Source organism: Drosophila takahashii, chromosome 3R (genome assembly GCF_030179915.1).
Source record: "Drosophila takahashii strain IR98-3 E-12201 chromosome 3R, DtakHiC1v2, whole genome shotgun sequence".
In the NCBI taxonomy this organism is placed as follows: Eukaryota; Metazoa; Arthropoda; class Insecta; order Diptera; family Drosophilidae; genus Drosophila; species Drosophila takahashii.
This window is the reverse complement of record NC_091681.1, coordinates 30,032,047-30,044,672: the sequence shown is the minus strand read 5'-3', so window position 1 is coordinate 30,044,672 and position 12,626 is coordinate 30,032,047. Positions and strand designations below refer to the sequence as shown.

General features: G+C 38.9%; 1 protein-coding gene and 1 long non-coding RNA gene across 4 annotated transcripts in view; both read left to right on the top strand.

The window, feature by feature from the left end:
* Pli (E3 ubiquitin-protein ligase pellino) overlaps window positions 1-12,626 on the top strand; it is a 37,380-nt gene that overhangs the window by 4,518 nt on the left and 20,236 nt on the right. The gene's annotated exons all lie outside the window — the stretch shown is intronic.
* On the top strand, window positions 928-1,706 carry LOC138913698 (uncharacterized). Its single transcript, XR_011419502.1, has 2 exons — window positions 928-1,327; window positions 1,608-1,706. It is a non-coding gene; the product is annotated as an uncharacterized lncRNA (long non-coding RNA).

Sequence of the window (12,626 nt, the reverse complement as noted above, 5' to 3'; positions counted from 1 at the left end):
TCCCTCTTTCGTTGTGGCTGTTGTTGTCGCTTGCTGCTTTCCAAGCAGGTTCTTCTTGTTGCATTTTTTACAGTTGTTAGGGTTTTGTTGTTGCTTTTCGGTTTTTCTGGATTTTTGGTTTGTTGTTTTCGTTGTCGCGCCCCCTCAGCATCATTTCCCCTCGCCGTTTTTCCAGAATTTTCAGGCCTTTTTCCAACTACACTACCTGCCTGCCCCTTTTATCGATAAATTTATCAGCGTCAGTGTGCCTTATCGATGCCATCTCGCTCGCACTCCCATACTTCCTGCCGTTTACCTGAGTCCGCGACCTGTTCCCCATGTTGTTGTTCCTGTTGTTGTTCTGCGGTTGTTTTTGTCCCGTAGATGTTGTTGTTGTCGATCAGTTGTTGTTGCTGCGGTTCTGGCGATCGTCTCGCAGGGATTTATGTACAAATCCGCAGCCTTCATGCATATGGCCGTGTCTGTTCTGTTTTGTTCTGTTCGGTGTTTATTAAATTCCACGATGCGTGTACAGGCGCGGCCAGGAATTTAGTGTTCAAGGTTGAGCCCGTTGATTACTCACATTATCACTGTTTTTAGGTTCAGTTTTCAGTTTCTTTCAGACGTAGGTATTCAAATTATTGCACCTGTTGTTTTGAATTTAAATTTTGGTAATAGTCTAGAAGAGCGGCCTGAGCACCAAAAACCGCGAAAAAATTACCCTCGATGGACCGCGATTTCTTTAGAATTTACGTGCAGAAGATTATTTGCGGAAATGCATGGTTCTCTTGTAATTGCATTTCAAAGTTGCGTGTTTTGCTATAAAAACAAAGTAGGATTTTGAGGTGTTTTGTGTCATTTTGCTATAAAAACAATGTAGCATTTTCTAGGAATTTATGGGTTTGCTATAAAAAACAAGTAGGCTTTTGTTGCTTAATCAGAAATTGCACTTTTGATTTTTGTTTACTATGGATTCCTGCAACGGGTGCACTATTTCTTATAAAGACTTTCTTGCCATGGACGAAGAAGAAGTGTTTTCATTTCTGCAGAGACATGGAGTTGTTCTAAAGAGCAAGGACTGTCCCAACTGCAGTAAGCCCGCAACATTGTCTTTCAATGCGAAGAGACCGATTAGTACGCCATTTTGGAGGTGCCGCAGGATGATAAGTAATCATCAACAGAAACGGAAATTAAGAAAAGTTCAATGCTCCTTTAAGGTAAACGGAAAACGGAGCACTACCAAGGGTACCTAGCGCGATTCACTTTTTTGAAAAGGCACCCAAACCACACCTCAAGATTCCATGCAATTTTCTCAGCAATGGGCGAATTGTTTAATCCTGAACGCGATGTTAGTATTTAAAAAGAGATGGGAAATGCTAAAAAAGCGCCGGAGGCAAAAAAATTTAAAAAAAAAAATCGCGCGAGGCAAAAAAATTAAAAAAAAAAAATCGCGTAGTTAATTGTTAGTATTTAAAAAGAGATGGGAAATGCTAAAAAAGCGCCGGAGGCAAAAAAATTAAAAAAAAAAAATCGCGCGATTTTTTTTTTTTAATTTTTTTGCCTCCGGCGCTTTTTTAGCATTTCCCATCTCTTTTTAAATACTAACAATTAACTATCTTAAATTTCAGGAATCCACCGATACGGACAATGAAAAGGAATAGGCTTAATCTGTACCACTAACCAGCATTTTTTATAAATAAATATTTACTGTCCAATCATTAACCATAGTTTAATATAGCATTTTATTTACTATTACAAATGAGTTACAAGTATAAGGAGGTACTAAACTAAAAACTCTCGTAATTGGCTTTGATAAAGACTAAGGTTGATCCTCCTCGGATTGCGATTTCTTAAGATTCATCTTAAAAATGTATATGTTGGTCATCCATGGTCGCCCAAGCTCTTAAGGAATCACGGTCCGTCGAGGATATTAATGCGCGGTTGTGGGGTCTGGCCTGCTATAAAAACAATTTCACATTTTTGTCGAATTTTTTCGAAAGCTTATTATTTTGACAACAAACGGAAAGCCCATATGTTTTTTATAGCAAAATGACACAAAACACCTCAAAATCCTACTTTGTTTTTATAGCAAAACACGCAACTTTGAAATGCAATTACAAGAGAACAATGCATTTCCGCAAATAATCTTCTGCACGTAAATTCCTAAGAAATCGCGGTCCATCGAGGGTAATTTTTTCGCGGTTTTTGGTGCTCAGGCCGCTCTTCTAGACTATTACCTAAATTTTTAAAATATAAATTTATTCACATTAATTTATTTAATTTTTATTTAAATCATTTAAAATATATTTAGAATTCTTTTAAAAATTGGATTAATATTTTTCATAATATAAATTTTCATATCTAGCGTGAGTTCCTCCTAATTGTTAACCTTTAATCTTGCATTAATGCAAAATCAGCTTTTGCTTTTTACATTTTTTTATTGATCTGTTAAAGTGGTTTTTACGTCAAGCAGCAGCAATCCATGTTTTTCGTTAAGAATTAATAAAAAATATTTTCAGCCTAATGGGGGGCCTATTATTTTGGACACAGCTGTGCGATTGCATTTTCAGTGGCTGCACAGCGGCCGTTTGCCTTCTGCTTGGAAATTTATTTGTCTGCACGCCGATCCCCATTATGTTCATGGGTGTATATGGTGTGTGGTGTGTGGAGTATGGAGTATGGTTTGTGTGAATAAGTCGCTTCCTTGTGTTTCTTCGTCTGCCCGTCTCTTTCTTTCATTCTTCCATCTGTTTATTCTTTTTTGGCGATTAAAATTAAAATTTAATTCCGCCGTTCTGCTGGCTGTTATATTGTGTGTATGAATGTATATTTGTTGTTGTTGTTTGCTCTTGTCTGGCGGCTGCCATTGCCCTGTTTTTTCATTGAGCTTGGCTTTGTTTTACGAACTTCCTTGTTGTATCCCCCGATTTTCCCCTCATTTCCCTCCACTCAATCCAAACTGCAATTTTGCCACCGCCTGTTGCTGCGCTTAGCAACATTTTGCTTATGTTGCTCATTTGTTAAGTGCAAATTTATTTATGAAAATCCCACTACATACACACACAATTTCTGGCTGATTCATATGCACAAAAGTACCCTTGTATAAGCATAATTAAATGATATTATTCATGCCCATGACTCAAGTGAATAACGCCGGAATTACTTTTTGTCCAAAGGTTGGAAAATTCTCACTTTGAGGTACAAATTTCAAGAGACGACACCTTTTCTGAAGAAATTGTATCACATTCCTGACTTTTACATTTTTTTCCAGAACTCGAATCATAGTTGAACCCATTTTGGACTTTCGTCTATCTAATATTTACTTAAAAACCTTATAAATAAATAGTCTTATCAGGGGCGACAGCTCAGCTTATGATTCCGATAATTTACAACTTCTTTATCATGCCCGTTTTAGAAATTGGAATTTCCCTATTTGATTTTAATTTAACTTCATGAATGAAATGTATAGACTTATACAGCGACACATTTGAATATGTGGGGAAATCCAAGTGCAGAGAGGCTTAGGTTGTCAGCGCTATTTGAATGGGAAATTGGTAGCATCCGCCTCAGAATTTCATGCTCACCTTGACAGTTCTTTAGCTGAAAGTTTAATTAACCGAGATTAACATTTCAGGCTGTCTAATGGATGTTCCCCCTTCTCACTGTCTTTTTCTCTGGCGAAACTGCCAGTTTGAGCTACATGTTAAGTTGGCTTTAAGCTTGTGTCAGCTTTTTCCACTTTCTGCTGCCTGCATTTTGCATTTAGCACTTGCCCTTGCTTATCATTTCACTTTTGTTTCAACGCAAAGTGCACCTGATAAGGTGCAGGAAAATCTCTGATTAGCTGGCTGCAGCTGCTGCCACAAAAACGGAAAAAAAGGAAATTAATCAGACAAGTAAATACACGTGACCTGGATCTGGCTCTGGAAATCTAAAGAGAGCGAACCTTAATTAGGACCGTATTTGTTCGTGTGTTTGGGCTCTGATAAGCTCTCTGGCGGAAAATGTCAAGCGGAAAATGCAAACAGAACAAGCAGCCACATGAGCTGGCTGGCTGGATAAATAAACTAAATAAAATAACTTTTCATACTAATCACGAGTGCTGCTGCCGCTGTACTCCACCCACTGAATGCTGCCCATCGGAGCAACATTCGCAGCACAAAGAGGCGGCGGAATCATCGGTATCAACAACCTCATCGAGGTCCCTTCTTCCAGCCCCATCCTCACTTCGCATTACCCCCGTAGTTCCCACGACTCAGTTTGTTGGCTGACCGAAAATCGCTTCAGCTGTAATATTTACTGCTGACCGATTTGAATCGTAGTACAGTGGTTACTCCTGCATAATTTTGAACTTTCTTCGATTTTAGAAATATTTATTTTTAATTTATAAATTAATTTCTGGAATATTTGGAAAATTGAATAAATTTCCTTTACTCATTTAAGGATATGTATGCCAAATCTTAAAGCTTGCATAATTTCAAATTTTCTGTGATTTCAGAATTATTAATTTTTAGTTTATAAATTAATTTCTAGAATATTTGGAAAATTTAATTAATTTCCTTTACATAGTTAAGGATATGTGTGCTAATTTTCTGTGATTTCATAAATATTTATTTAGTTTCTAAAATATTTCAAAAGCTGAATTAGTTTCCTTTATTCATTTAAATATATGTATGCCAAATCTTAAAGCTTGAACTTCGGGAAAACCCACTGTAATACGAAGGGAAAGAGAGAAGATCGAAATTGATAGCTGGAGGCTCTGGGTTCAAAGTTCACGGCGCTTATCAGTGCGCACATCTCTCGGACAGCGAACGAGATTGGAGCCAAATTGCCGTGGCGTGCATTGCCATTTGAACTCAAAGTGTCAAAAGCACGAACCGTTTGAGATTACCCAAAATGGGAGGCAAGTTTGATGCTCTCGGGCGGTTGACCCACATAAGGAAACGGGCGGCCGCCCCCGATTTGCCCCTCTTTTCTTCCTGCTGGCCAAGTGAAAGTTTTTCTCTTGTTGCTGCCCCGTTGGTTTTGGCTTGGCCTAAGTAATTTACAACAATTTACGACAAATTTGCATTGGGCCTGATGAAATTTTCGGGCTGTGGTGTGAAAAATATGAAAGTGAAAATGAAAATTGCTTAATGAACGCGTTTAACTTTGATTTGCAAGTGTGCAGCTGCTTGATGTGAAAAGTTTGTGGTGTTATTACTGTTTTTTTTTTGTTGTATCCAACGGATGACGGACTTGCGGGGACTTTGACATGGATACGGCACCACTGTCCGCAGGTCCAGACAGGATATGCGCCTCGCCGGGCTGCAGCTGCAATGAAAACTTGCCAACATCCTGCGGGGAAACTGAAACAATGTTTAATAAAAAACAACAGCACAAAAAGTGCCAGCATTGTCGCATGAAACGTTGGGGAGGAAGTCAAGGGTGAACGACCACAGGGACATCCAGTAGACTGACACACGATTCGATTAAACTTTTATGCAAGGTGGAATATTCACATAAAGTACTCTTTGCTTACCCGCCCCTTAAAATGTTAAAAGTCTCGGGGAGCTCACCAAAAAAAGTTGCACTTCAACTCAAGTTTTTGAAGAACCCCTAAATAAGATTTCGGCCTTAAACATTTCACTATAATTTACACAAGTTCCTAAAAAATTGTACAATTGTGCAATTAAATTATGTTAGTTTATTACAATTTTTTATTTCTTTTACAATTTAATTAACATTTTAAAGGCAATTTTTGTGACTAAATAATTTGTACCTTAATTTCAGGGAGTTTTAGCCAAAATACAATAACTTACCCAAGTTCCTAAAATTTTTTACAAGTATGCCATTAAATTATTCGGTTACTTAGTTCTTTTAAAGTTTATTTAACTACTTACGATATAATAATAATAATAAAATAAATTTTACCTTATTTAAAGTTACTATTTGTCAGACAATTTGATCCCAAAAATGGTGGGCTTTGAATGACTTTCTTTGACTTTTTAATCTAGAAACAATTTAAATAATTATTATAATTGTAGCTAAAATTTATTTCTCTGAAATCGTTCACTGTTTCAATGCTAGCTCATAGTCTCCATGAATAAATGGTGTCATTAATATGCCCAGCTTTCAGATACCAGATCCCTGATTCCCAGACCACAGACGCTGTTGAAAGCGAGACAAGCTGGCTAAAAGCTAAGAGCTGAATGCGGGCTTAGACCTTTGCAGTTGCAGTTGCAGTGGCTGCTCCTCTTTCTGCTTCTTCTTGTGTTGCCTCAGCCGTTTGCCAGACGTGAACGAGCTTTTGTATATGATTTGACCTTAATTCCCTGGCACATTGCACTTTAAATGCAGGCTGACTGTAGGAAACTGCTCCTTTAAGCGCGTTTTGAACTTTGTTCTTCCCTCTGCATTCTTCTTGCCAGCTTGTTTTTCGGTTTTTGTCGGGCATTTCCGGTTTGTGTGCGAAGACGATGAATAAGGCGAAGATGAGAAGCCCGGCTAAGCCTGGCCCGGTGAAAGACGTTGGTGGGCCAACGTGGTTCTCAAGTGTACAAGGATGAGGAGAGGAAACTGAAGACTGGAGGAGCATCCTTTGTCTGCAAGTTGGCTTAGTTCGAGTTTCCCCGGCACAATGTGCCCGCAGGAAAGTGAGTGTGTGCCAGACTGTTTTGCCACAAAGGATAGAGGATATTGCTCTCATGGTGTGTGTTAGGTCATTGGCTGCTGCTTCTGCTGTCCTGCCATCTCATCCTTTTCCCCCTTCCTTTTCCTGGGGAGAAAAACTTTTGCCCAATATAAATTTTTACTAAAAAATTTGTTTTCTTTCTCTGCTCTTCTTTTTTGCAGGTAAGTTTCGGTTGAAAACTTTCGGAGTTTAAGGCAATTGGAAACTGTTACTGCTGCCCCCGCACTTTGCCACTTCACCACTTGACTTTGGCCAAGACCTGGAGGTGGATTCAATTGGCTTCGGTTTGGTTTTTCGACTACTTATTCGTCCGGTTTATTTATTTATTTTTCTATGCGGTTTTGTGAACTCATTTGAAATAATTACATGGCTCTAACTCAATGTCTCGAGAGTTTCTGCCTGGGACGCGCGTTTATTTTCGTGAACAATTGATTTCCCACACACGGAGACACAGAAATTGCAAAAATCACAAAGACCAGAAATGGGAAATTCCTTAGTTATTGTTGGATCCCCATCGCCGCATAAATATGTTTCTTAGTTAACAGTTGAAAATCGCGTGGGCCGCCTCCGCGAAGTCTGTTTGGAGCTGGAGTTTTGCAGACTTGGAACCTCGGAGTTCCAAGTGGCTCGTTAGCCTTGTTAACTCCGGCTTAGGCGTTGTCTTGCACAGTTATAGGCCTTGTAGGTTGGCCAATCCGTTCTGAGAATTCGTTTCGGATGTGCCAACTATAATTGGCAAGAAATTAAGTTGGCCCATAGAATTTAGCTGCATTAGAACCAGAAAAGCTTCCCACTTGGCTAAAATGAGTGGTGTTTATCATAGTTATCTTATGTATTCCTGGAAATTATTTATGTGTGAAGAGAAATATCTCTAATGAGGTTGAAAAATACATTTTTAGAAGTCTAATCTCTTGAATACAAAATCTAGTAAATTTAACGTAACATATTTTATGAAAATGCATTAAAGCCATCGTAGTTTGTTCTAATAACTTTGAACACTTCCAGCGAAAGCAAACTTTTAATGAAGGCAAACGAGCCACAAGGGGAAAGTCTGGGGGACCTTGCATTATCTACGAGTATATGCATTCCGGCTAAATCCAAAGCCGCGTTCGTTCCCGTTTTCGTGGCTAAGAGCAACGCAACCGGCGATTAACTTGGCCATTCCTCCACCACTTCCTGGGGCTTCCCTGCCTTCTCCCGGCTGATCCCATTTCGCGACCCAATTAAACTGTTTACTTGCATAATTTCCACGTTAGTTAGTGCGTAATTGCATTAGTTAAAGTGTTAATAGACCATGCATAACTTTTCGTGCAATTTTCAAATGGCAAACAGACCAAAATTGATGAACAAACTGCCATGATTATCGTGATGATGATGATTAAGGCGCGCCTTCGTTTCGGTTTTCTATAGATGGGTTGGGTCTGGATCTAGGTCTGGCTGGCTCTCTGATTTGTAACTGCAATTGCAGCACACACACTCGCATTCTTGGCACACAATTGCTGTGGCATTTATTGGGTGTTATTGTTGCGGTTTCGCAGTTGACCCACATTTATGCCAATATGTTGCGCAGTTTATGCTGCTAACAAGTCGCCGTCTGGTGGGATAGGTTCATAGATATTAGAGATACGCGAGAGGAAGTTACACCAAGGTGTCATTACGATTATTATTTATGCATGTATCCAATGTGTGAGCCGTATCGATTCGTGGGAAAACTAGAGCAAAATAAATAACTCAGATGAAAAGAGAGAGGAGCTAATTTCCGCACAAACAAGATATTTTACTCTCCTGCACTTAAAAGTATTACATATCGCATAAGTAATTTGTTTATGGCCCCAAATTGCGTTCATCCTTTCTGGCCAAACGTAAACATTTAAATATTCATGGCCAGCTGACAAAACTATGCAGAAAGTTTGGAAGGAGTGAGCATGGACATTTTATATAATTTATAATGACAGACTTTTGTGCCCCTTTTCTCTGCCAATGTCTTGAAAATTGTTAACTTGTCTGTGTAAAATCTCTGGGAAATGCAATGGTAATTGCTACTATCTTTATGCCTTCATCCAACCGCAAAAATGAGAGACAGGCCAAGAATAACAATACCATTTCTGCTGATAAGCACACTTTGAGTTTTCCACGGAGGCTACAGGCGAATGAATCCCAGATGCGGTCGTGACTTTGCTCGCGTTTGCGGAAAAAAGAGATTGAGAATCACTTCACGAATTGGAATATTAAATTTAAATAAGGGTTATGAATTTAAGTACCATAAAAATAATCAAGATTATGAAACAATTTCACATTTTATCTTTTCTTATCTACCGGAGCTTGATCCCCTTAATCATGGGTCAGTGGCTTACCTGCAGAAACTTTCTTTTATCATCTGCAAAACAAGTTACTTTTGGTTCATTTACCTGGATGGATTATTGGGCTTAAGGGGGGTTTTCTCAAGAGCATGTTGATAAGATAAGCGAAGATTTATTTTCGCTTACTTTTAGGGTTTATGCAGATTAACTGGGTTCAGAGATCGGGGATTAGTTTATCTTTGAGATGCTCATTACGTTTTACTTGTTCCTTATCTTCTAGTGTCGTTTACCTGACCCACATTCGATCTATTCGATAACACCTGTTTGATGACCTCAACGTAATTAACTCTCTGATTCATTTTCTTACAACGCTTTTTATTTCAATTGTTAGTCATTTGCACGTAATATACCGCTCACTGCCACGCCCCCATTTGGGATAAACCACTGCCCATCGACATCTGCTGCCAATTAATGGGAAGCGAAAAAAAGTAAAACATCCATGAAATTGCTGCAATTAACTAACAAATTGTTGGGGCAGATCAGTGATTAAAACACGAAAATGCTTTTTATTAAACGAAGAAAAAACAAAGAAACTAACAAAAAGCTAAGCAAAAATTGTTTTTCAGGCAGCAGCCAATTAAGTTAAATATAATTTTCGTGCTTTTTATTTGCATAAAAGTGTTTGATGTTAAAAGCTGTTAATAATAATAAAGCATTAAATGGTGCGGAATAATTTATTAAGTTATAGAATTGAAGAGGGATTTAAGATTAAGATTGATCATCGACTAAACTCAATTGTTCTGTAGATACTATATAATGCTAGATTGGATCAGTTATTGAATCAGACAGAGAGATCAATTAAGACTGTCGTCTGAGGTCAGTTATCGAGTGAGATAAATTGCTACATCTATTAAGTGATGATTTACTGTTCGACTATTCTAAAGATGAAAATAATACGGATCCGATATCATCTAATAATCTTAAAAAAACTAAGCTGTTGCCCCTGAAGATCTCAAGAGCTGACACTCCAGTGAATCTATAAATATTTTCTTATAGATAATGCTTTTTCTATATTAAAGCAAACTTTATAAGTAAATGCAAGATAAGAACTTCAAGGGTATGCAAACATGGTGGCCACAAAGGCGATCATCTCTTGATTTTTTCTTCTCTTTTAATGAAGCTGAAGATCGTCAATTGTTTGCTGTGAAAACTGAAGTTCAAACAGATTAAATCATCGATAAAAGCCGTGCAAAAAGCGAAAGAAAAATGAAAACCTGATGGCTTCGCTGCTGCCTGCGTCACAGATGGAAGTAAAACTGGTTCGGCTTGGGCCCCCATCGATGAGGCAATGTGGCAATGTCGCTGACCAGCTTTTCATTGCACCTTTACTTTATTTTACTTTACTTTTACCCCCCGATACCCCTGCTACCCGCGGCCTTTCTCCGCGTGAAAGTGAGTAAGCTTGGCCTTTGTCTTTGGCCGTCGGTCGGCGTCTGAGTTTGCACTGATTATGGCAATTGCAATTGCAATTGTCGCTGCAAACAATGCGACATAAAAAGTAGAAAAGTCAAAGAAAATAAAAGCTCGACGCAATAGCCAACCAAAGCCAAACAAAAGTAATGAAAAGAAGTGCAGCTCGTTGAGCTCTGATATACATACTCTTGCCTGAGGTTTCATAATTTAAAGAAAATCTGCGTAATATGCGGAAGAAATGAGTTCTGGAAATGGCATTACAATTTAAGGTAGACAAAGATTGAACATTTCTCCCTTGGTTTTTATAAGGATGACACTTATATAGGGTATTTTCAGATAATAAAAATTCAGATAAATTAATTTCTGTGACTCCTTTTAACTTTAGGATTCCTCTGTTTATAAATAAGGTCTACTCTTCCTATATCCTGAATAAAAACCGAGCAAGGGTATACCTAGATTCGATAGGCCCAAGATAGACTTCCTTTTAATGTTGATTTTTCTGCTGCTGTCTGTCATTGTCGCCTTGAGACGACATCGTCTGCTGCGTCTTTTGGGTTCAGCGTCTGATTATTGACGAAGTCGACGTCGTCGTTGTCACAGTGTTGTTGACATGTCCGCCGTCCCCCGTCGGCGATCTCCCAGCCCCATTCCCATACCCCATCTCCATCTCCTCCGATCCGTATCCATAAATCCCAGGCTGCGGCAAGGTGCTCGTGGTGCTCCGTGTGTGCACTGCACTTGTCAACGCAATTTGTGGTTTTGTTTCTATCTCTTGCCACTCCGCCTTTGGGCCCCCGTCTTTCTGGAGATGTCTGCTGGCTACTTGTCATGAACATGCATATATATATATATGGAATATATATATATATCCTACCCGTGTGCGTGTCCATTGCGACCGTGTGTGGCCTGAACCGGGCTTGTCCATATGGGGAGCCATAGCATTTGCATTAAAAATCCATGAGAAATTGATTTTTTCGTTCGGCTTTTCCTCGTTATACCCGTTACTCGTAGAGTAAAAGGGTATACTAGATTCGTGCAAAAGTATGTAACAGCTAGAAGGAAGCGTTTCCGACCCCATAAAGTATATATATTCTTGATCAGGTTCACTAGCCGAGTCGATCTAGCCATGTCCGTCTGTCCGTCTGTCCGTCTGTCCGTCTGTCCGTCTGTCCGTCTGTCCGTCTGTCTGTCCGTCTGTCTGTCTGTATGAACGCTGAGATCTTGGAAACTACAAAAGCTAGAAGGTTGAGATTTCCCACACATATTCTTTGGCTTCCTACGCAGCGCAAGTTTATTTTAGCCGAGCGCCACGCCCCCTCTAACGCCCACAATCGCCCATTAACGATTTTAAAATGGGTCCTGCGCCCACATCCTTAAAGATTTCCGATAAGTGTAAATGCAATTTTGTTGTGTATATTTATACCTATCGAAATGTAGAAGACATTTTTCAAATCGGACCATTCATTAAAAAGTTATACGCAATCAAAAAAAATATATCTATCTCCCTCGCACTCCCTTTAGCTGAGTTACGATTATTAGTCGGGACACAAACCCGACACAGCGTTCGCACTCCCTTTAGCTGAGTTACGATTATTAGTCGGGACACAAACCCGACACAGCGTTCGCACTCCCTTTAGCTGAGTGACGGGTATTAGATAGTCGGGACACCAACCCGACTATAGCGTTCTCTCTTGTTTTGTATTGTTTTTGTTTTTTTGTTTTCGATTTCGTGTTGGGACTGTTGTGGCTGCTGCAATTAAATAAAAATTATCTGCACGCTTTGGCGATTTGAGAATTCATTGAACAAACATCAAGATATCTCAGTGGGGAGTGGGAATATGTACGGATGGCATTGCATCGGTTTATTTGCGGTTGTCTGCGATTTGTCCGAGCGCGTTAAATTGATTTGTGCTTATAATGATGACCAATTGACTTTGATTCAGAGGCGATAACTAGGTGCAGCATTTATGACAATTTCTCAAGCGCTTTTTTGTGATAATTTCCATGTTTTGTTTTCGATACCAAAGTGCCATTAGTAGCTATTTATAGATTTTATTATAAAGTAAACAAAAGATAAATAAAGCTATAAATGATTATTGGTCGGGGAATATTCAATTCTAAAAATTTCTTTGTTCTTCATGCTTAGAAAAGAATATAAGGCTTTGTTTTATTTTTAGAAAGTTTAATATTTATTGTTGCTT